This window comes from Triticum aestivum, chromosome 7D, assembly GCF_018294505.1.
Source record: "Triticum aestivum cultivar Chinese Spring chromosome 7D, IWGSC CS RefSeq v2.1, whole genome shotgun sequence".
Classification (NCBI taxonomy): domain Eukaryota; kingdom Viridiplantae; phylum Streptophyta; class Magnoliopsida; order Poales; family Poaceae; genus Triticum; species Triticum aestivum.
This window is the reverse complement of record NC_057814.1, coordinates 255108993-255130212: the sequence shown is the minus strand read 5'-3', so window position 1 is coordinate 255130212 and position 21220 is coordinate 255108993.

Here is a 21220-nt window from a genome sequence, read left to right as displayed (position 1 = left end):
TACCTAGCGGATGGTGGTGAATCGGGAGGTGGTCTATACGTTCACCGACGATGACGAGAACCACAACGGCGATGCTAAGCTGAACCAGGCGGCAAGGAGAAGGGTGTTGACTTCTTGAAAATGCAACTAATCCCCGGATGGTTTTGGTAATTAATAACAACATATATGTCATTGAACTAATGCCTACTCAAAGATAGATTTCAGAAAAAGTTCAGTGTTGGCATGGCAAGGACATGTGGATGTGGACCCCTCAAAATGCTATAGAAACATATTGGCAAAAGCTCCAAGACTCTTCATTTTTGTTAAGTGATCCAAGATCACATTGAGTCCATAGGAAAGCCAATACTATTAAAAGGGGATGAGTTTTTTAGCATGACTTAGTTGCTCGAGTGCTTGAAGATATTGGTCCAAAACCCTCAACCACTTTCCCACATTCCATTTCGTCAAAACCCTAAATATCAAACTCGGTCCCACCGATACACCTACTTGTCGGTACTAAAACCGGCAGACCTCGGGGTAGGGGGTCCCGAGCTATGGATCTCGGATCTATGGGTAACATGAGACAAAGGGGACAGTATTTACCCAGGTTCGGGCCCTCACGAAGAGCTAATTGTTGGGAAACGTTGCATGGAAAACAAAAAAATTCTACGCACACGCAATGATCTATCCATGGAGATGCATAACAACGAGGGGGAGAAAATGTCTACGTACCCTCGTAGACCGTAAGCGAAAGCGTTTAACAACGTGGTTGATGTAGTCAAACTTCTTCGTGATCCAACCGATCAAGTACCAAACGTATGCACACGTTCAGCTCGGTGACGTCCTCCGCCTTCTTGATCCAGCAAGACGGCGAGGTAGTAGATGAGTTCCGACAGCACGACGGCGTGATGACGGTGATGGTGAAGTGATCTTCGTAGGGCTTCGCATAAGCACTACGAAAATATGACCGGGGATGTAAACGGTGGAGCGGACGCTGCACATGGCTAGGCAATTGTTTGTTGTGTGCTAGGCGCCCCCCCCCCCCTCCCACATATATATATAGGTGGGAGGGAGGGAGGAGCAGCCAAAGGAGGCACCCAAGTAGGAGGAATCCTACTTGGGGTCCCTCCCAAGCTGCGCCCCCCTTTCCTTATTTGGAGTGCGGGGAAAGGCAGAGGAGGGTGGCGCCCTCCCCCTTTCCTTTCTCCCATGAGAGGGAAATGCAGGAGGGGCTAGCCCTCCCCCTTTTCCTTCCCTAGGGCTGGCCAAACAAGGGAGGGGCTCACCAGCCCCCTGTGGGCTGGTCTGTCCCCTCCTTTGGCCCATAAGGCCCATAACTTGCCGGGGGGGTGCTCGGAACACCTTCCGGTGACCCGATTCCTTCCCGTACGTCCCGAAACACTTTCGATGTCCAAATACCACCGTCCTATATATCAATCTTTACCTCTCGACCATTTCGAGACTCCTCGTCATGTCCGTGATCTCATCCGAGACTCTGAACAACATTCGGTCACCAAACACATATAACTCATATACCACTATATCGTCAACGAACGTTAAGCGTGCGGACCCTACGGGTTCGAGAACTATGTATACATGGCCGAGACACCTCTCCGGTCAATAACCAATAGCAGAACTGGATGCCCATATTGGCTCCTACATATTCTACGAAGATCTTTATCGGTCGAACCGTTATGACAACATATGTAATTGCCTTTGTCCATCGGTATGTTACTTGCCCGAGATTCGATCATCCGTATCTTCATACCTAGTTCAATCTCGTCGTCGGCAAGTCTCTTTACTCGTTCCGTAATACATCACCTTGTGACTAACTCCTTAGTCATTTGCTTGCAAGCTTATGATGTGTATTACCGAGAGGGCCCAGAGATACCTCTCCGATACTCGGAGTGACAAATCCTAATCTCGATCTGTGCCAACTCAACAAACACCTTCGGAGATACCTGTAGAGCATCTTTATGATCACCCAATTACGTTGTGGCGTTTGATAGCACACGGGGTATTCCTCCGGTATCCGGGAGTTGCATAATCTCATAGTCGAAGGAATATGTATTTGACATGAAGAAAGCAATAGTAATAAACTGAATGATTATTATGCTAAGCTAACAGACGGGTCTTGTCCGTCACATCATTCTCCTAATGATGTGGTCCCGTTATCAAACGACAACACATGTCTATGGTTAGGAAAACTTAACCATCTTTGATCAACGAGCTAGTCTAGTAGAGGCTTACTAGGGACACAGTATTTGTTTATGTATTCACACATGTATTTAAGTTTCTAATCAATACAATTCTAGCATGAATAATAAACCTTTATCATGAATAAGGAAATATATAATAACAACTTTATTATTGCCTCTAGGGCATATTTCCTTCAGTCTCCCACTTGCACTAGAGTCAATAATCTAGTTCACATCACCATGTGATTAACACCCATAGTTCACATCGCCATGTGACCAACACCCAAAGAGTTTACTAGAGTCAATAATCTAGTTCACATCGCCATGTGATCAACACCCAAAGAGTACTAAGGTGTGACCATGTTTAGCTTGTGAGAGAAGTTTAGTCAACGGGTCTGCCACATTCAGATCCGTATGTATTTGCAAATTTCTATGTCTACAATGCTCTATATGGAGCTACTCTAGCTAATTGCTCCCACTTTCAATATGTATCCAGATTGAGACTTAGAGTCATCTGAATCGGTGTCAAAGCTTGCATCGATGTAACTCTTTACGACGAACTCTTTATCACCTCCATAACCGAGAAATATTTCCTTAGTCCTTTTAGGTAACCAAGGATAATTTTGACCGTTATCCAGCAATCCACTCCTGGATCACTATTGTGGCCCCTTGCCAAACTTATGGCAGGGCACACAACAAGTCGGGTACACATCTTGGCATACTTTATAGAACCTATGACTGAGGCATAGGGAATAACTTTCTCTATCTTCTGTCGTGGTCGAGCTTTGAGTCTTACTCAACTTCACACCCTGTAACACAGGCAATAACCCTTTTCTTCGACTGATCCATTTTGAACTTCTTCAAAAACTTTGTCAAGGTATGTGCTTTGTGAAAGTCCTATTAAGCGTCTTGATCTATCCATATAGATCTTGATGCCTAATAAATAAGAACCTTCACCGAGGTCTTTCATTGAAAAAACACTTATTCAAGTATCTTTTATGCTATCCAGAAATTCTATATCATTTCCAATCAACAATATGTCATCCACATATAATATCAGAAATGCTACAGAGCTCCCACTAACTTTCTTATAAATATAGGCTTCATCATAAGTCCGTATAAAACCATATGCTTTAATCACCTCATCAAAGCGTATATTCCAACTCCGAGATGCTTGCACCAGTCCATAGATGGATCGCTGGAGCTTGCACACTTTGTTAGCACCTTTAGGATCGACAAAACCTTCTGGTTGCATCATATACAACTCTTCTTTAAGAAATCCATTAAGGAATGCAGTTTTGACGTCCATTTGCCAAATTTCATAATCATAAAATGCGGCAATTGCTAACATGATTCAGACAGACTTAAGCATCGCTACGGGTGAGAAAGTCTCATCGTAGTCAACTCCTTGAACTTGTCGAAAGCCTTTCGTGACAAGTCGAGCTTTGTAGATAGTAACATTACCATCAGTGTCTGTCTTCCTCTTGAAAATCCATTTATTCTCAATGGCTTGCCGATCATTGGGCAAATCCACCAAAGTCCACACTTTGTTCTCATACATGGATCCTATCTCAGATTTCATGACCTCAAGCCATTTATCGGAATTTGGGTGGCTCATCATAGCTTCTTCATAGTTCATAGGTTCGCCATGGTCTAATAACATGACTTCCAGGACAGGATTACCATACCACTCTGGTGCGGAACGTGCTTTGTTCGACCTACGAAGTCCAGTAGTAACTTGATCCAAAGTTTCATGATCATCATCATTAGCTTATTCTTTAGTTGGTGTGGGCATCACGGGAACGAATTTCTCTGATGTGCTACTCTCCAATTCGAGAGAACGTACAATTATCTCATCAAGTTCTACTTTCCTCGTACTCACTTCTTTCGAGAGAAAAATCTTTCTCTAGAAAGGACCCATCCTTAGCAACAAAGATCTTGCCTTCGGATCTGTGGTAGAAGGTGTACCCAATAGTTTCTTTAGGGTATCATATGAAGACGCACTTCTCCGATTTAGGTTCGAGCTTATTAGGCTGAAGCCTTTTGACATAAGCATCGCATCCCCAAACTTTAAAAAACGACAACTTAGGTTTCTTGCAAAACCATAGTTCATACGGTGTCGTCTCAACGGATTTAGACGGTGCCCTATTTAACGTGAATGCGACTGTCTCTAATGCATAAACCCAAAATGATACTGGTAAATCGGTAAGAGACATCATAGATCGCACCATATAAAGTACGGTTACGACGTTCGGACACACCATAATGCTGTGGTGTTCCAGGTGGCGTGAGTTGTGAAACTATTCCACATTGTTTTAAATGAAGGCCAAACTCATAACTCAAATATTTGCCTCCACGATCAGATCGTAGGAACTTTATTTTCTTGTTATAATGTGAAAGTGCTAGTTATCGACTAGAGGGGGGTGAATAGGCGATTTTTACGGAAGTCTTCAAAAGACGAGGTCTTTGAAGATAGACAGTTGATATGAGCCTATATGATATGCAGCGGAAGATAAACTACACTAGACAAGCCATAGTCAAGTAAGCAGAATAGTGAAAGCACGAAGACTAACATCAGCTAGATAGTATGGGTCGGAATGGAAGACAATATGAAGCCAAACAGGTAATAATCTTCAACCAGTGAAGTCAATCAGATCAGGCAAGCAAACAATGACTTCACGAAGACAAACTGAAATGTAAGGGAAGTAGGGATAGAACCAGTTGCTTGGTGAAGACAAGGATTTGGTAGACCAGTTCCAGTTGCTATGACAACTGTACGTCTAGTTAGGGAGGCTGAGATTGAACTCAGAAGAACGTGTCTTCACCTTATTCCCCTTGAGCTAAGGACACCCAGTCCTCGCCCAATCACTCGGGTAAGTCTTCAAGGTAGACTTCCAAACCTTCACAGACTTCGTTCACCGGCGATCCACAATGGCTCTTGGATGCTCAGAACGCGACGCCTAACCGGCTGGAGGATGCACAGTCCTCAAGTGTAATAAGTCTTCAGGTCACGCAGACAGAAAGACTTCAGTGATGCCTAACACTCTTTGGCTTTGGGTGTTTTGGGCTTTGTCCTCGCAAGGATCTCTCTCTCAAAGGCTTCTGTAGGATCGAAAGTATGTCTAGAGGGGGGTGATTAGACTACTTGACCAAATAAAAAATCTAGCCTTTTCCTAGTTTTAAGTCTTGGCAGATTTTAGCAACTTAGAACAAGTTAAGCAATCAACCTACACATGCAAGTCTAAGAGTATAGCAGCGGAATGTAAAAGATTGCACATGAAGGTAAAGGGAGGAGTTTGGAGGGAGCAAACGCAATGTAGACACGGAGATTTTTGGCGTGGTTCCGATAGGTGGTGATATTGTATATCCACGTTGATGGAGACTTCAACCCACGAAGGGTAACGGTTGCGCGAGTCCACGGAGGGCTCCACCCACGAAGAGTCCACGAAGAAGCAACCTTGTCTACCCCACCATGGCCATCGCCCACGAAGGACTTGCCTCACTAGGGTAGATCTTCACGAAGTAGGCGATCTCCTTGCCCGTACAAACTCCTTGGTTCAACTCCACAATCTTGTCGGAGGCTCCCAAGTGACACCTAACCAATCTAGGAGACACCACTCTCCAAAAGGTAATAGATGGTGTGTTGATGATGAACTCCTTGCTCTTGTGCTTCAAATGATAGTCTCCCCAACACTCAACTCTCTCACACAGATTTGGATTTGGTGGAAAGATGATTTGAGTGGAAAGCAACTTGGGGAAGGCTAGATATCAAGATTCTTGTGATTGGAATGGAATATCTTGGTCTCAACACATGAGTAGGTGGTTCTCTCTCAGAAAATGTATGCTGGAAGTGTAGGCATGTTCTGATGGCTCTCTCCACGAATGAGGAGTGGGTGGAGGGGTATTTATAGCCTCCACACAAAATCTAACCGTTACACACAATTTACCAAACTCGGTGGGACCGAATCATGAAACTCGGTCAGACCGATTTAGTTCAAAATGTGAACATTAGGATTTTCGATGGGACCGACATGTCAACTCGGTAGGACCGATTTCATTAGGGTTAGGGCATAACGTAATCTTGGTGAGACCGATCACATAAACTCGGTAGGACCGATTTCTTTAATAGGCAAACAGAGAGTTGGTCAGGCAAACTCGGTGGGACCGAATCGCTCATTTCAGTGGGACCGAAACGTTACGAAAGGGAAACAGAGAGTTTGCATTGCGAACTCGGTGGGACCGATCGCTCATCTCGGTTAGACTGAAACGTTACGAAGGGAAACAGAGAGATTGCAATCCCATCTCGGTGAGACCGACATCCATATCGGTGAGACCGAAGTGACTAGGGTTTCTGGCAGTGGCTATGTCAAATGAACTCGGTAACGCCGGATAGATCAAATCGGTAGGGTTGAGTTTGACTTTTGGTTTGGGACATATGTGGATATGAGAAAGTGGTTGAGGGATTTTGGAGCATATCACTAAGCATTTTGAGCAAGCAAGCCATTAAGCAACACCTCATCCCCTTTTAATAGTATTGGCTTTTCCTATGGACTCAATGTGATCTTGGATCACTAAAATGAAAATGTAGAGTCTTGAGCTTGAGCCAATGTGTGTCCTTAGCATTTTGAGGGGTCCACATTCCTAATCCATGCCATGCCAATCATTGAAGTTTCTGAAATGATCATCTTGAAATAGCATTAGTTCAATGAGCTATATGTTGTTAGGAATTACCAAAACCACCCAGGGATAGTTGCACTTTCAATCTCCCCCTTTTTGGTAATTAATGACAACATATAGATCAAAGCTTCAACAAATGATAATAAGATTGAAATACATCGTCGCTTTGAGAAGTATGTGATAAGTAAGAGCTCCCCCTAAATTTGTGCATTATTTAAAATTTGCTTTTGAATGCAAATGCACAATCGATTAGGATGATGGGTTACTCTTCCATGTCACATACATCTTGGTGGAGCGCTCAAAATGATAGAAAGGTAAAAACATGCACTCATCACCAAGCAAAGTGAATGATCATATATGAGATATAAAAAATAGTATCATCCAAGCAAGCATTATTGTAGGATATGATCAAACACATGATCATACAAGTATCTCACACACAGACATAGAGTATTTAGCAAACACACAAAAGTATCAACCAAATAGCAAGAGAGACAAAAGAAGCAAAAACACTCTCTCTCTCGAAGCCTATGATGTATACATTTCTCCCCCTTTGGCAACAAGTTACCAAAAAGTTTGAAAATGCATAGTGTTATGCGTCTCTCTAGGCTTGATCTTCGAGAGGTGGTGTTGAGAGGACTCCAAGGACGAAAACATCTGTAGAAGTTGTTGGAGCTGGTGGAGTGGCAACTGGAGGTGGCACTGAAGCTGTAGCTGCTAGTGCTGATGTAGTAGCTCTAGTGTCAGCCATGGGCACTGCAGCAGACCTCTGACCTCTGGGCACTCTCTGAAAGGCATCTGTGGTAGCCTGCCCTTTCCTCTCCTCAGATTCTTCCTGGAGCTGCTCAACAGCTGTCTGCATCTCAGTCACTTTCAGATCAAGATCATAGAACTTTGTTTCAATGATCCTCTCTAAGCTCTCTTGGTTTTGAGTCAGGGTGGCCAAGCCCTTCTCAATCCTCAAAGTTGCTTGAATCAAATATCCAAGTTGATCATGTTTGCTCTTTAGAAACACTTGAGATGCCTCTTCAACACTTGGGCATCTTTGCAGCCTTTTCAGCCTTTGCCTTCTCTCTCTTTTCTTGTGCTTTTTGCACAGATGTGGGATCGTCATCATTCATCACAACAGTGTTGTCCTCAAAGTCTGGTCTCAAGGGTAGATGCTCCTTGTCCAAGAGATAAGTGTATGTGCCCATCTTGGAGTTGATGAGCACCTGAATATGTGGAGCATACCCACAAGATCTCTTATGATCTGCAGCTGTCCTCTTGATTGTTTCCACAATCAGGCTCATAACTTTGAATTTCTGAGGCACATCAAATATCTGCAGCAAGTTGATTGAATGACCTCTGATCATCTTGTGATCTCCAGATTTGGGCAACAATGTATGCCTCAATATAGTGTTGATAGTAGATAATCTAGACAACAAGTAATATACAGACCCAAGCCTATGAGTTTCCAATGCCTTGTCTGGAATCTCCTTGTACATGTTGGCCATAGAGTTGTGGTCTTTCTTCTTCTTGGCATAGACATCCAAATCATCTTCATGCTCTTTAGGGGCATTGATCAATTTAGCCCACTCATCTATAGTTGATTGGTACCTTGTACCTTCAGACATCCAAACTATTCTTCCATCAGGATAGAAGTGTGCAGTGGAGTAGAATTGCATGATGAGTTCATCATTCCACTTGGTCAGCTTCTGACCCACAAACTTGTCCACTCCACATGCTCTGAAGCTCTCATGTACACCTGGAAAATGGTCTTCATTCTCATCAATGTATTTCCAGTCAGCCCACTTCATATCACAGACTATGGGCTTCTTGAAGCAATATGGTTTCATAGAAATCTTGCTGCTCTTTGGTATGGAACCTGTAGTCCACAACAGTCTTTCTCCTCACAGCATAAAGGGTCACTTTGTCTCCAAAGTCTGAGACCTGCATCCTTCCTGATGTTCATATCTTCTGCCATAGGATGACTGTCATCATGATCTGAAATTTTTGGTTTGAGCTTCCTAAGCACTTGGGCTTCAGCATCTTCTTCTTCATCCATCTCAGGCACTGGGGCCTTGTTCTTCTCAGCAACAAAAATGTTCCTTGTGCTCCTCTCTCAACAACAGTTGCAGCCGAAGATGAGTACTCAGAATCTTCAATGGAAGGAGTTGGACGCCATCTAGCAGTTTGTGGTGGCCTGGAATCAAACTTGAATTGTTTGGTGAAGCCATCTTCACGAAGATCGTCTTTAGAACAGAGCAGTGTGAGGTTCTTCCAGGACCGCCGACAGGCTTCATGCGCAATGAATGAATTCTTGGTGGTCGATTGCAAATGCGATTGACATCAACAAGAAGATTTTGCGTCTGATGCTTCAGCCAGTCGTGATGCCTATCATGCTTTTGTTGAAGTGATACAAGAAGCTCTCGGTCGTTGAGGACACGAGGACACTTCTGAGGCCTTTCAGCAATAGTACTGGCGGTGGCATCAGTGTTGGCACGATCCGACAGATGTAAATGACCAGCAAGAGGACCATCAGGAGTAGGAGGATTTGACACATGAACACCTTCAATGGGCTGAGTGAAGCTTTGGTGTTCAACATTGTATTCATGGAGTGGCTTCTTGGCAGGCTCAGGGTAGATGGCTTCATATGACATATCAACATCTGACAAGAATACAACATGATTGCGTGCTGCAAGTTGATATTTGACAATTGAGTGAAGCTTTATCAAGCGCATGACCCATGGTGCATAGAATTTGAGTCCAAACAAATCAATCCCAGAAGATGCAAGCTGACGAATGAAGAAATCTTGAGTGTTGAATCTGATGCCGCTGATGATATAGAAGACCTATGTCTTCATGGCGCCTTCGAGCTTGGCATCAAGAGAATTGCCTTTGATAGTCCACAGAGTACGCCTCAGAATGTGATAGACTGTGCGAGACAGATACTCGAGGTCCTTGACAAAGAATTCTTTGGGATATTCAGCGTCATGGGGCAAAGGCTTCATCATACCGAGCATCTGGCTCATATTGGGCTCTGGCTTCTAAAAGATGCTCTGCAGTTCATTCTGATGAAGCTGACAACCTGGTTCAAACAACTCATCAGGAGTGGGCAGGGAAGTAATCTCGATGATGTCCTGAGCTTTGGCTTCATGATGGACGTCACCTATCATCCATGCAAGGACCCAAGTCTTCGGATCCCTATTGTAGCCTCTGATGTGAAGTGTGGCATATAACTGCAGCAGAAGCTCTTCATTCCAATGCTCTTTATTAGTCACAAACTGGAGCAGCCCAACATCTCTGAAGCGGTCAAGAGCCTCTTCAAGGCATGGCAGCCCATCAATGGCATCGCAATCAAGACGCTTATGAGGAAAAATCCTGTCTTGATTGTACAATATGCAAGAATAATAGCTTCGTTGCTGATGGCTCCAGAACCTATCTGAGGTGATCTTTGGCTTCTTGTAAGGGTTCTTGTCGCTGTCAAAGAAAGTATTGTGCTCTCTGAAGCTTAACACATTGAAAGAGCCTTGTGTAGTTGTAGCACTGGGAAGCCTTGGCAATCTGGGCTTCGGCTTATGTGTTTGAGGCCTTTGCTCCACATGACAGTCATATTGTGGACCTGGAGTAGTGGGTGAAACCAGAATGGGCCATCTTACAGTAACTATCTTACCACCACGATTGTAAGCACGTTCCATAGTGTGAGGCACTGGTGGAGGAACGACTACTTTAGTGGTGGTTGGCTACACATTATCTTCAGTGGCAGCATTGGCTTCAGGCTCCACATTGTCTTCAGCCATGACAACGTCATTGGCTTCAGTAGTGTTGGTGGTGGCAGCCTCATCAGCTTCAACTTCCATAGCTTCATTAATAGGGGGGTCTGGCACAATCACGTCTTCTTGAACAACTGGATCACTAGCAGGGGGAATGACTTCATGTTCTTCTTGTCTTTCTTCATCGACTGATGCAGCCGGAATATCTTCAGTCGCTTTGTCTTCAGATTCATGAGCAAACTTGGAAGGGATGGCTTCAGGGAACACTTGACGTGCTACTGAGCTGGTGTGTTGCACATCCTCTTCAGGAATGCTCGACATGGAGACCTGTGGCCTAGGGCCTCTGCGAAGCCTTCGAAAAGACACTACAAAAAAAAGACACATCCGTGACATTTTGGGTCGAACAAAAAAAAATTCTGTCATACTTATGGCACTTCTATGACGATAATTGTGACAAAACCCGTTATCATCATAGATGTGGTGGGCTCCTACTTCTATGACAAAAAATCATGACAGAAAATGGGCTTTTCGTCCTGGGCGGGCCGGAGACGTAGCTGCATGACATTCTTTGGGCCGTCCAGGACGGAAAAAACCGTGGTAGAAGCAAGGGCGCGGAAAATATCGGGGAGTTCCCGGTACGGTGGGTGGTCGGGGGCCGAGCGATGCGCGTTGACGCGCGTGTGTGCGAGGCGTTGCGCTCTAACTGAACCCGAGCAAGGCGTTCACCTACTGAACCCGAGCGATTGCACTGCAGGCTACGCGTTACTGAACCCGAGTGATCGATCGATGGCTGTTAACTAAACCCGATCGAGCGATTCCTTCGTTCGCTACTGCTGCTAACTGAAGCCGATCGAACCTGCTGCCTCCTTCCCTTGATGAACAATGAGCATTGTTGGGGGGTTGGATGAACAGTTCCTGGTGGGGGGGGGTGGATGAACAGGACCCCGTGTTGCCGCTGGATGAACAGGACCCCGATCGATCGAGCCGGTTGGGCGTGGATGAACAGGACCCCGTGGAGGGCTGGATGAACAGGACCCCGTGGAAGGCTGGTTGAACAGTAGCCGGTGGAGGGCTGGTTGAACAGTAGCCGGTGGAGGGCTGGATGAACAGTAGCCCGTGGAGGGGTGGTTGAACAGGACCCCCGTGGAGAGGGCTGGTTGAACAGTAGTCGGTGGAGGAGCACGATGGAGGCTGGATGAACAGGAGCCCGTGGATGAACAGTCGCAGGTGGACGCTGGAGGAGGTTGACAGTGGATGAACAGTAGCCCGTGGAGGATGGAGGAGGTCGACGGTGGAGATGAATAGTATCCCGTGAAGTCCTGTTTTGCGGTACGCCACACCCCTCCCGATGAACAGGACCCCCCCTTTCGACCGTAGCGCTCCAACACAAGTCTGTTTCCTCCGTTTTGCGGTACGCCACACCCCTCCCGATCAACAGGACCCCGTTTCGACCGTAGGAGGTCCGTTTCCTCTGTTTTGCGATATGCCAGACCCCTCCCGATGAACAGGATCCTGTTTCCACCGTGGCCGGTCGAACACAAGGCCGTTTCCTCCGTTCTGTGGTACGCCAGACCTCATTTCCATTGGTTGTTCCGTCCAAGCTGGTTGGCTCCCGATGAACACGATGACGCATTCCGTTCCAACCCAGCCGGTTGGCTCCCCATGAACACGACGACGACGTAGTTTCTCCGTTCCGACCCAGCCATGTACACGAGCCCTGGCCGTACATATGCGCGAGTAGGCGTTCGAGACCCCGCCGGTATGTACGTACGTGGCCGTATTTACTTTCTTGCACCCTGGCCGCTGTACGTACGTGTACATGCTACGTGCGCGCCTCTACCACAACACGTGTGCGCCTCTACATCGACCAGTATGTATGTACACGTTCATGACCAGAATGACAACGCTACGTACGCTTCGACCGGGTGGGTCCCGACTGTCAGGCACTTCCTTGCGTGCGAAGATGTAGCTGGTGGGTCCCAGCAGTCAGGGGGTGAATCATTTTTTTGCCCGTAATATGGACGCACTTCCTTGCGTGCGAAGATGTAGCTGGTGGGTCCCAGCAGTCAGGGGGAAACGTTTTTTTCACAAAATACGGTGGCCCGTCCGGTGGGTCCCCGATGTCAGGTGGAGGAATCATTATTTTCCGCGTAATAAGGAGGCACTTCCTTGCTGCGGCCGTGGACCCAGCTGTCAGCCTCTCCACGTACAGTACTCTTCCGATGGAAGTCGTTCCTTGACCACGTTGACCACGCCGCGCCGAGAGCACCAGGGCGGTGGACGACGGCGAGGCCTAAGAAGGGGACGACGCGGAGCCGGGGAAGACGCGGCAGTGGATGCCCATGCGGAGAGGAGTACGAGGGTTCACTGGTTTGGCTACGGTGTGAGGCTGCCGTCGCCGCAGGGCCTGGCCAGCGGTGGGAGTAGTAGGGGGCGGTGATGCTTCCGCGGCAGCACAGCCGGCCACGGGAGGCAGGAGCAGGCGGTCTTGCCGGTGCTGGTTTGGGCGGCTGGTGCAAGAAGAGCAGCGATTGAAGAAGCAACATGACCGTTCAATTCAAATCCAACGGTCACTGCTGCTAGAATCGTTTGTTGACTAAGTTGACAAGCCCTGCGTACGCGTCAACTTAGTAGGCCCACAGGTCAGCCTCCCAACCGGTGCGCTGCAGATGTCAGTGGGAGGAATCATTTTTTCGTGTAATAAGGAGGCAGTTGATTGCGTGCGGCCAAGCCAGCGGAGGGAGTAGGGTGGGCCGGTGAAGCCTGCGCGGCATCACAGCGGGCCACAAGAGGTGGGAGCAGGCAGTCCCGCCGGCGCTAGTTTAGGCGGTTGGAGCAGGAAGATCAGAGATTGAAGAAGCATGTCGGCCGTTGGATGGACATCCAACAGTCACTGCTGCTAGAATCGTGTGTTGACTGACAAAGCCTTGCGTAAACAAGTCAGCCTCGAAATCTATGGCGTGTACAGCCCATTTGCTATTATTTTTTATAATTTTTACTCATTTTCTAATTCATATGGAATTTATTGCAGCCCATTTTCCATTTTTAGAATTGCTGCCCATTTTCTGGTCAGTACCAGGGTTAAAAAATGGGATATTTAAATTAGTGCCCCTGGTTCCTTAGTTGTGCTCACTTTTCCCCACGCTCCAAACTTTTGCTCACTTTTCCCCTCTTCCTTAGCTGAAACTCTCACAAATGCTCATAGCGGGCGTTTGCCGTCTTGACCGTCCATTGACCGTTAATTGCTGACGAGTGGGGCCGAGTCTTCGTCTGACTGTTGCTTGCTGACGGGTGGGACCGCAAGGAGACACGTATTGGGCAGCTTGTCTGAATCTGAAACAAATCTAGATAGGCCGCACTGCACCGCGCCGCCCCTCCCCCTCCGCTGGCGTCGTGCCGCGTCCACCACAATTGTTTCCTCCACCCTATGCCCCTATTCATTTCGTCGGCGACGCCGCGTCTCCGCCAGATATAGCCCACCTCCCCGCCTGGGATTACATAGCGATGTTGAGTGAGGATGGCCGGAATGCAGTCGAACGTGGAGAGGATTGGGTGGAATCTGCGGCAGATAATTCATGGATTAAACCTGGGTAAGCATTGTTTCCTCTCGAATTGACGTTCTAAGTCGTATTGTAGGCCGTATTTGACTTCTGTTTGCTTGAATCGTTTGAATTTGTGCTCGATTTTACCCGGCTAACTGAAGCCTTTGTTTCCTTCAACAAAATAGGATTGATCCCGCGCTGGCTTTCCGGCTGGCGATTAGAATGGAAACTAGTGTGCTGCGTGGTACTAAACCGCATTAGATTTCATCATTTCTCTATCCCAAAGTGGTAGAAACCAGCATATCTTTCAAAGATTTGCGAGCTGAGCTCCGAAACACCTATCCCTGGAGTGATGCCGATGCTGTTGAACTGAATTACTTCAGCAGTGACGAGCAAAGATTTCTCCCACTAACTTGCGACGATCATATGCCGTTGCTTTTTGCTGGGATTGCTGGCTGCCGATTTGGTAAACTCCAAATCGATGTGCTTCAGCCACGCGCGGAACGGGCGAAGGGGAAGGGAGTTCAGACATCATCTGTCTGTGCTAATAGCCAGCACCCCGACACTCCTTGTAGGTCGACACCAAGTAAAGCAAGTGGTTCATGGAGCCAGAACATGCCTGCTGCCAATTCTGGTTCCGATTCAGCTGCTGCTTCTCGTGTACCTTCTGCAGTTGGTGTAGAAGAAGATGCAGAACCTGACGAGGCAGTGCCTACAAATGATGATGAAGACGAGATGATGTTTCTTGAACTGGTCGATGTAGCCAGTCAGCAAGCAGTGGATGACGAATATATGGAGGAGCCCATCAGCCAAGCTAGGTTTGATGACACTGACGATGAAGAGAAGGTGGAGAACATGGAGAGCTTAATCGAGGATGAATACGATGGTGATGACATGCCAACAATTGAGTGGAACAGGGAAAAACCTGAGCTTAGTGTAGGTACCATTTTCCAATCAATGGTGGACTGTCGGAATGCAGTGACAACATGGTGCATTATATCTGAAAACACCTATAAGATTAAAAGGAGTGAGCCAGCAAGGTTCACAGTATTTTGTCCATATCCTAGGTGTAGGTGGAAGTTGCATGCATCTCGTATGATCAAGAGCAAATATATTCAGGTAATCCAAGTTCAGTTAGTAATTTAGTTTCAGATCGTTGAGTAAGGTTTCTCAACTGTTTTTTACCCTTTTATTTTGTTTCAGATAAAGAAAAACCCACACAAGCACACATGTCCACCTGGAGGGGGAGGGGGGAAGGCCAAAACCAAGCTAGCAAAAACTAGGTGGGTGGCAGATGCTATATTGGATTGGCTGAGAGAAGAACCTGGACTTGGTCCAACAGCACTCCATGGGAAGCTTTTTGAGAAGTACAAGATAGAAATTCCTTACATGAGAATTTTCAATGCTAGGGAAAGGGCTCTTGACAGAATTAATGGTCAATGGAATGACAGTTTTCAGCTGCTTTACACTTTCAAAGCTGAAGTGGAGATGGCAAGTCCAGGGAGTGTTGTAGAGATTGACAAGCATACAGTTCCATTCAAAATAAATGGGAAGTCATTTCAGAAGGAGTGCTTCAAAAGGGCTTTTGTTTGTTTCAAGGCTTGCTGGCAGGGGTTTCTAGATGGTTGCAGGCCCTATTTGGCTGTAGATGCTACACATTTGACTGGAAGATGGAGAGGACAGCTAGTAGCAGCTTCTGCAGTTGATGGACACAACTGGCTATTAGTTGCATTTGGTGTGGTGGAGGCAGAGTCTGAGGAAAGTTGGGTCTGGTTTCTGCAGCAGTTGCGCAACATTATAGGCACACCCCCAGGTTTAGCTATACACACAGATGCTTGCAAGGGTTTAGAGAGTGCAGTGGAAATTGTATTCCCTGGAGTGGAGCATAGGGAATGTATGCGACACCTAGCGCATAATTTCAAAAAGAAGTTCAAAGGTAAAGTTTATGATGAGAACTTATGGCCAGCATCATACACATGCAGCAAAAGGAAGCATGAACACCATTTGAGAGTGTTGTATGCTCAAAATCCTCTTGTGAAGGAGTACATGGATGCACATCATGGTAAGGTGTGGTCAAGAAGCCAATTCAACGAAATCTGCAAAGTAGATTATGTGACCAGTAACCTTGCAGAATGCTTCAATTCAAAGTTCAAGTCAGTGAAAGGGCTCTTGTTGTGGCAAGCATTTGACAAGATGAGGCAAATGATCATGATAAAGATGGCTGTTCGCAAAAGAATTGCAGAAACACAATATATTGGTCATCAAATGCTCCCATCACTGATTAAGGCATTGCACTTGAAGGCAAGAGGACTGAAGATGAAATGTATTCGATCTGGTACATATGAGGGAGAGGTTACATATACTGACACTAAAATAGGGTATGGAGGTATCCTGTGAACCTAAGTACTAGAGAATGTACTTGTAGGCAATGGCAGATCCGTGGGAAGCCATGCATACATGCCCTACATCTGATGACCATTATCGGGGGTGCAGATGGTGAAGTTGATCAATATTGCTCTGAGTATTTCTCTGTTGCCAAATTTATGTCTACTTATTCTTAAAATGTGCCTGCACTATTGGGGAAAGATCAATGGAACATAGTAGATCCAGGGTTCAAACTCCACGCTCCTGTCATTACTAGACCACCAGGAAGACCAAGGAACCAGAGGATTAGAGCAGGTGAGGAGGGTCGTCTACCAAAGAAGCGTGCTTGCAAAAAATGTGGAGTTCTGGGGCATATTGCTAGGCTTTGTACCAATGCAGTGGATGCATCATTTGGAGAGGAGGAAAGATGGACAGCAGCCAATGCTGAGGAGAATGCAGCAGCAATGGAGACTGAAGATGCAGTGGAGAATGCAGCAGCAATTGAAGCAGTGGAGAATGCAGCAGCAAATGAAGCATCTTGGTATGTGTTTGCACCCTTTGTAGAATGCAGCTACCCTTTTGTTTGCATTTGTTGTCTTTTTTGCCTATGGCTTATAATTTTATTTACCAGCTCTAGGGAGAAAAGGCCAAGAGATGAAGAAGCAGAAGATTTTGAAACCATGGCCTTTGATGGTTTTGAAGCTATAAGAGAGGAAGAGGAGGGGGTAATTTTTCCAACTGTGCCTTTAAAGATTATTGAACCCATAGATGACCGTCAAATGGTCGTCAAGTGCTCGGCGAGTGGAACTACTCCATCAACACCTCCACGGGGAAAAACCCAAGTAAAGCCCAAGATCAAAAGGAACAAGAGTCTGAAAGAAAAGAGCATCTCAACTAGGGAAACCAGGAGCAAGACGGTGAAGCCAGCTGCAAACACAAGGAGCAAGTCGAAAATTTGAATTAAGTTGTTGGGAAATGTTTGTGTTGTCAATTTGAGGGCGAGTCGATCGCTTAAAACTTGGTAGATTTGTATTAAGATTTTGGCATCTTAAAACTTGGTATATTTGAGCTACTGTGAAAACTTATCAGTTGTAATAAGGGATCCCTTGTAATAATGTTGCTTCTACTTTGGTTTCTTATTTGTGTCAGAATTCAAATTTCCATCAAAATTTGAATTTAAATCAATATTTTAATTTGGGCCAAAATTTGGATTCGAGCCAAAGTTGAAGTTGAACATTGGAGGTTCATTGCTCTGTGTGGTGTATTTGATCGAGCATTTGAAGCCCAATATTCGTAGGTGAACGGTCCGAATGAGAAATGTGCTAGAAACAAGCTCGAAAGCTAGGGTAAACAGCCCTATTTGAAATCAAGTTTTTTTTACCTTGGCTAAATGAGGCATATATATTTTTATGAACACTTCCATATATATATGGTAAAAACGAAGTCTCACTATTTATTGATTAATATTCATATTACTACTTTTTTTTTGAAAAAATATGCTTTTAATTCAAAACCGTGAAATAACACGTTTTAGATATGAAAATGAAAAAGTAAGTTCAGATCCTTCTTATTCACTCGAAAATGAAGCTATGGAGATTTTTTCTGATTTTTTTGAATTTTTTGATTTTTTTTCAAACCCTAAACCCTCTCTCCCTATTATACGAACTCTGAACATGTTCATAGGTGATAGCTCATTTGTGTGAAGCCTTTTTTCATGAAAATGACCTACACCAAGTTTATATTTTTTTCTCATAACCTTGTCACATATGACGGCTATGTGCACAAGAATTACAACATTTTGAGTTTTTTTGAATTTTTTAAAAACATTTGAACTTGATTTTGACAGATCACTTCAAAAAATGTTTTTTCAAAAAAATGCCCCTATACCGAGTTTATATATTTTTATGGTAACTAGGTCTCATAAACGGACGAACTACGTTTGTTTTATATTTTTGTGATTTTTTCTAATTTAGTCATGGCCATTTGAAATCTGGTCAAACCCTAATAACCCCGTTGACTCGCTCATAACCCCGCAGAAATGCTCCAAACCCTAGCGTCGAACGTCCGTCGTCGGATCCTACCAAGCGCCAAACACCACCCGTCAGATGTGGGCAGGCATGCGCGATCCGCGTGATGCATCCTGATTGGCTACTGCACTGTCCTTCTCGGGTTTTTACGATCTGCCCCACTTTACATATGAAATTGTATTTTTCGCACATGACCACCACATGTCAGTGTTAAGAGTTGGTTCAAATATTCAAACTACAAAATACAATGTGGCAAATCGTCAATATAGCTTCCCCTTCTCCTCTTCTCCATCTGACAGACAAAGGCATCGAGCAGATAGGGCAATTCCTCTGTTTCTTTCCCCATCTTCTCGTTCTTCTTCCTCTTGAGCAATTCCTCTGTTTCTTTCCCCATCTTCTTGTTCTTCTTCCTCTCGAGCAATTCCTCTGTTTCTTCCTCTCGGGCGATATGTCGACCTCCTCGTCAGCCCCCCATTCCACGTGGCCGGTGTATGGTCCAGTGCCGATGACTCGATGCACTGACTGCCCACGGACTACGCCACTGAAGCGGTTGACTTCGAAGGAGGAGAAGAATGGGAACTTTGGGCGCGAGTTCGTCAAATGCGAGAGCAAGCCGGAGGGGCAGGTTAGATCTGAGTTTCCCTCGCATCCTTTATCTCTAATTTCTCAAAAAATCTATCACATTTCATTTTCAGATCGTGAAGAAATGCCACCATTTCGAGTGGATGGATGATTACATCCAGAGGCTTCAAGGGTTGGGCTTGCTGGATTCGAGGGGGAATGCAATCCGCGAGTTCAATCTGCCCCATGACAGTGCCGCTCCGGCAGCAGCAGCGCGTCCGGAATACCCGACGGTGGTAGATGTCGAACTGAAGACGGAATTGAAGAAGATGAACAAGAACTTCAAGCAACTGATTGAGTTGAAGAAGCAATCCAATCTGATAGCTTTAGGAATACTTGCTCTAGGAATTTTTTACTTGATGGCCATCTCTCGTTAGAGATGTTTGTCTACTGTTGTTGCCACTGTTTAGCAATCCAAGTATGTTTATCTCAAATGCAACTCTGTTTAGTGCAACTGTCGATCTCTGAATGTATGCAGTTTGTTAAGTTTCGACACTTTCAGTTTCGGCAGAAGACAAGTACCAGTTCAGTGATAGGATTATTTTGTTAGCAAATAACCTTGAGTGTTGGATCATACCCTAGCTCGTCAGATGACAGTAAGCAGTACTTGAGCAGCACAAGGGATATACATCAAGTTCATCTCTTCTCTCTCGCACTTGCCAAACTTTTGTCCTCGAGTTCGTCAGTTCTGCTAGAAACCTAGTTCACGGGCCCAAAGAGAATCAAGCTGCAATAGGCCCACAAAGGATAAATGAGGCCCAGAAACAAGCGATGTTTCTTTTTTTTGTTTAGGAACGATTGCTTTGTCCTTTTTTTCTGATTGCTTTTTTCATTAATTTGATTGCCCAATCTCTTCTATCTCATTGAGGATTTTTTTGGTTTCCTTTATGGGTCCCTTCATTTTTTAGAATCAAAGTATTTGCAAACCGCAGTATTATTATGCCTAGAGAACCAATACTTCATGATTGGAAAAAGAGGTCCAACCCTCTTTTTTATATACTTCAAACATAGTGTAGTTTTCTACATATTAAAGTATATAAAACTACACTTTTGACTAAAGCCAAACATCTCAAAGTATTTGATACTTCAATATTTCTGAAAACCAAAGTATTCTTGGAATACCTAAAAAATACAGAGCTCTCAAACCAAAGCCGTGTACAAATGTACAATATGTTCTTATTTTTAGAAGGCATCTATGAACACATCATTTTTAGTTAGTTTGGTTAATTTTCCCCACGCCAATTAGCCGTGTCTAAACTTGGGACAAACAAAATATAGGAAATACAAACATAACAAAGCATTAATATAACACACATAAATTAACTTAGATAGTAGGGTTGCTAGGGCAACAAACATAACAAAACATTAATATAACACACATAAATAGATAGGGTTGCTAGGGCAACATAAGTTCCCAAGTTCTTACATAGCTAGGTCGGGCAACACGCACACCAAACTCACACTCACACTACATAGTAGATAGGGATAGGGTAGCTAGGGCAACACGCACACCGCCGGCTTCACCGTCTTCTTCGCCGTCGGCTTCAGTACTCCTCCTCCTCAAGGCCGTTGTCGCCGACGTAGTACGGGAGGCTGTGCATGCGGTTGCGAGCGGGGAAGACGCTCTCGAAGTCCGTGAAGATGTTATGGGTGGTGAATGCGATGAACTCGCACCCACACCAATACACCTTGCCGAGCAGGTAGTAGGCATCGAACCTGTTGGTGAAGTGGACGACGAGCCCTACCACTGGAGCGTTGGCGTGGGGACGCTGCTCCACGAGGTTGAACATGGGCGGCGAGCCCGGCGGGAGGTGGTGGAAGCCCGCACGGAGGAACCCCCGTGCAAGCTCAGTGCTACCCCTCCAGCGTGAGATCGCCCACACGCGGAGCGATGCCTCGACGACGACGTTGGCGGGGTACCGCTGTTCCGGCACGGTGGGCGGCGCTTGGAACGTCGGCCCGTTGTACTGCATCTTGAAACGCTTCGCTGAGTGGAACGGCTTTGGCTTTTGGGGGAAGAAGAGAAGTGGGAGGCGCAGATGGATCTGTAGAAGAAG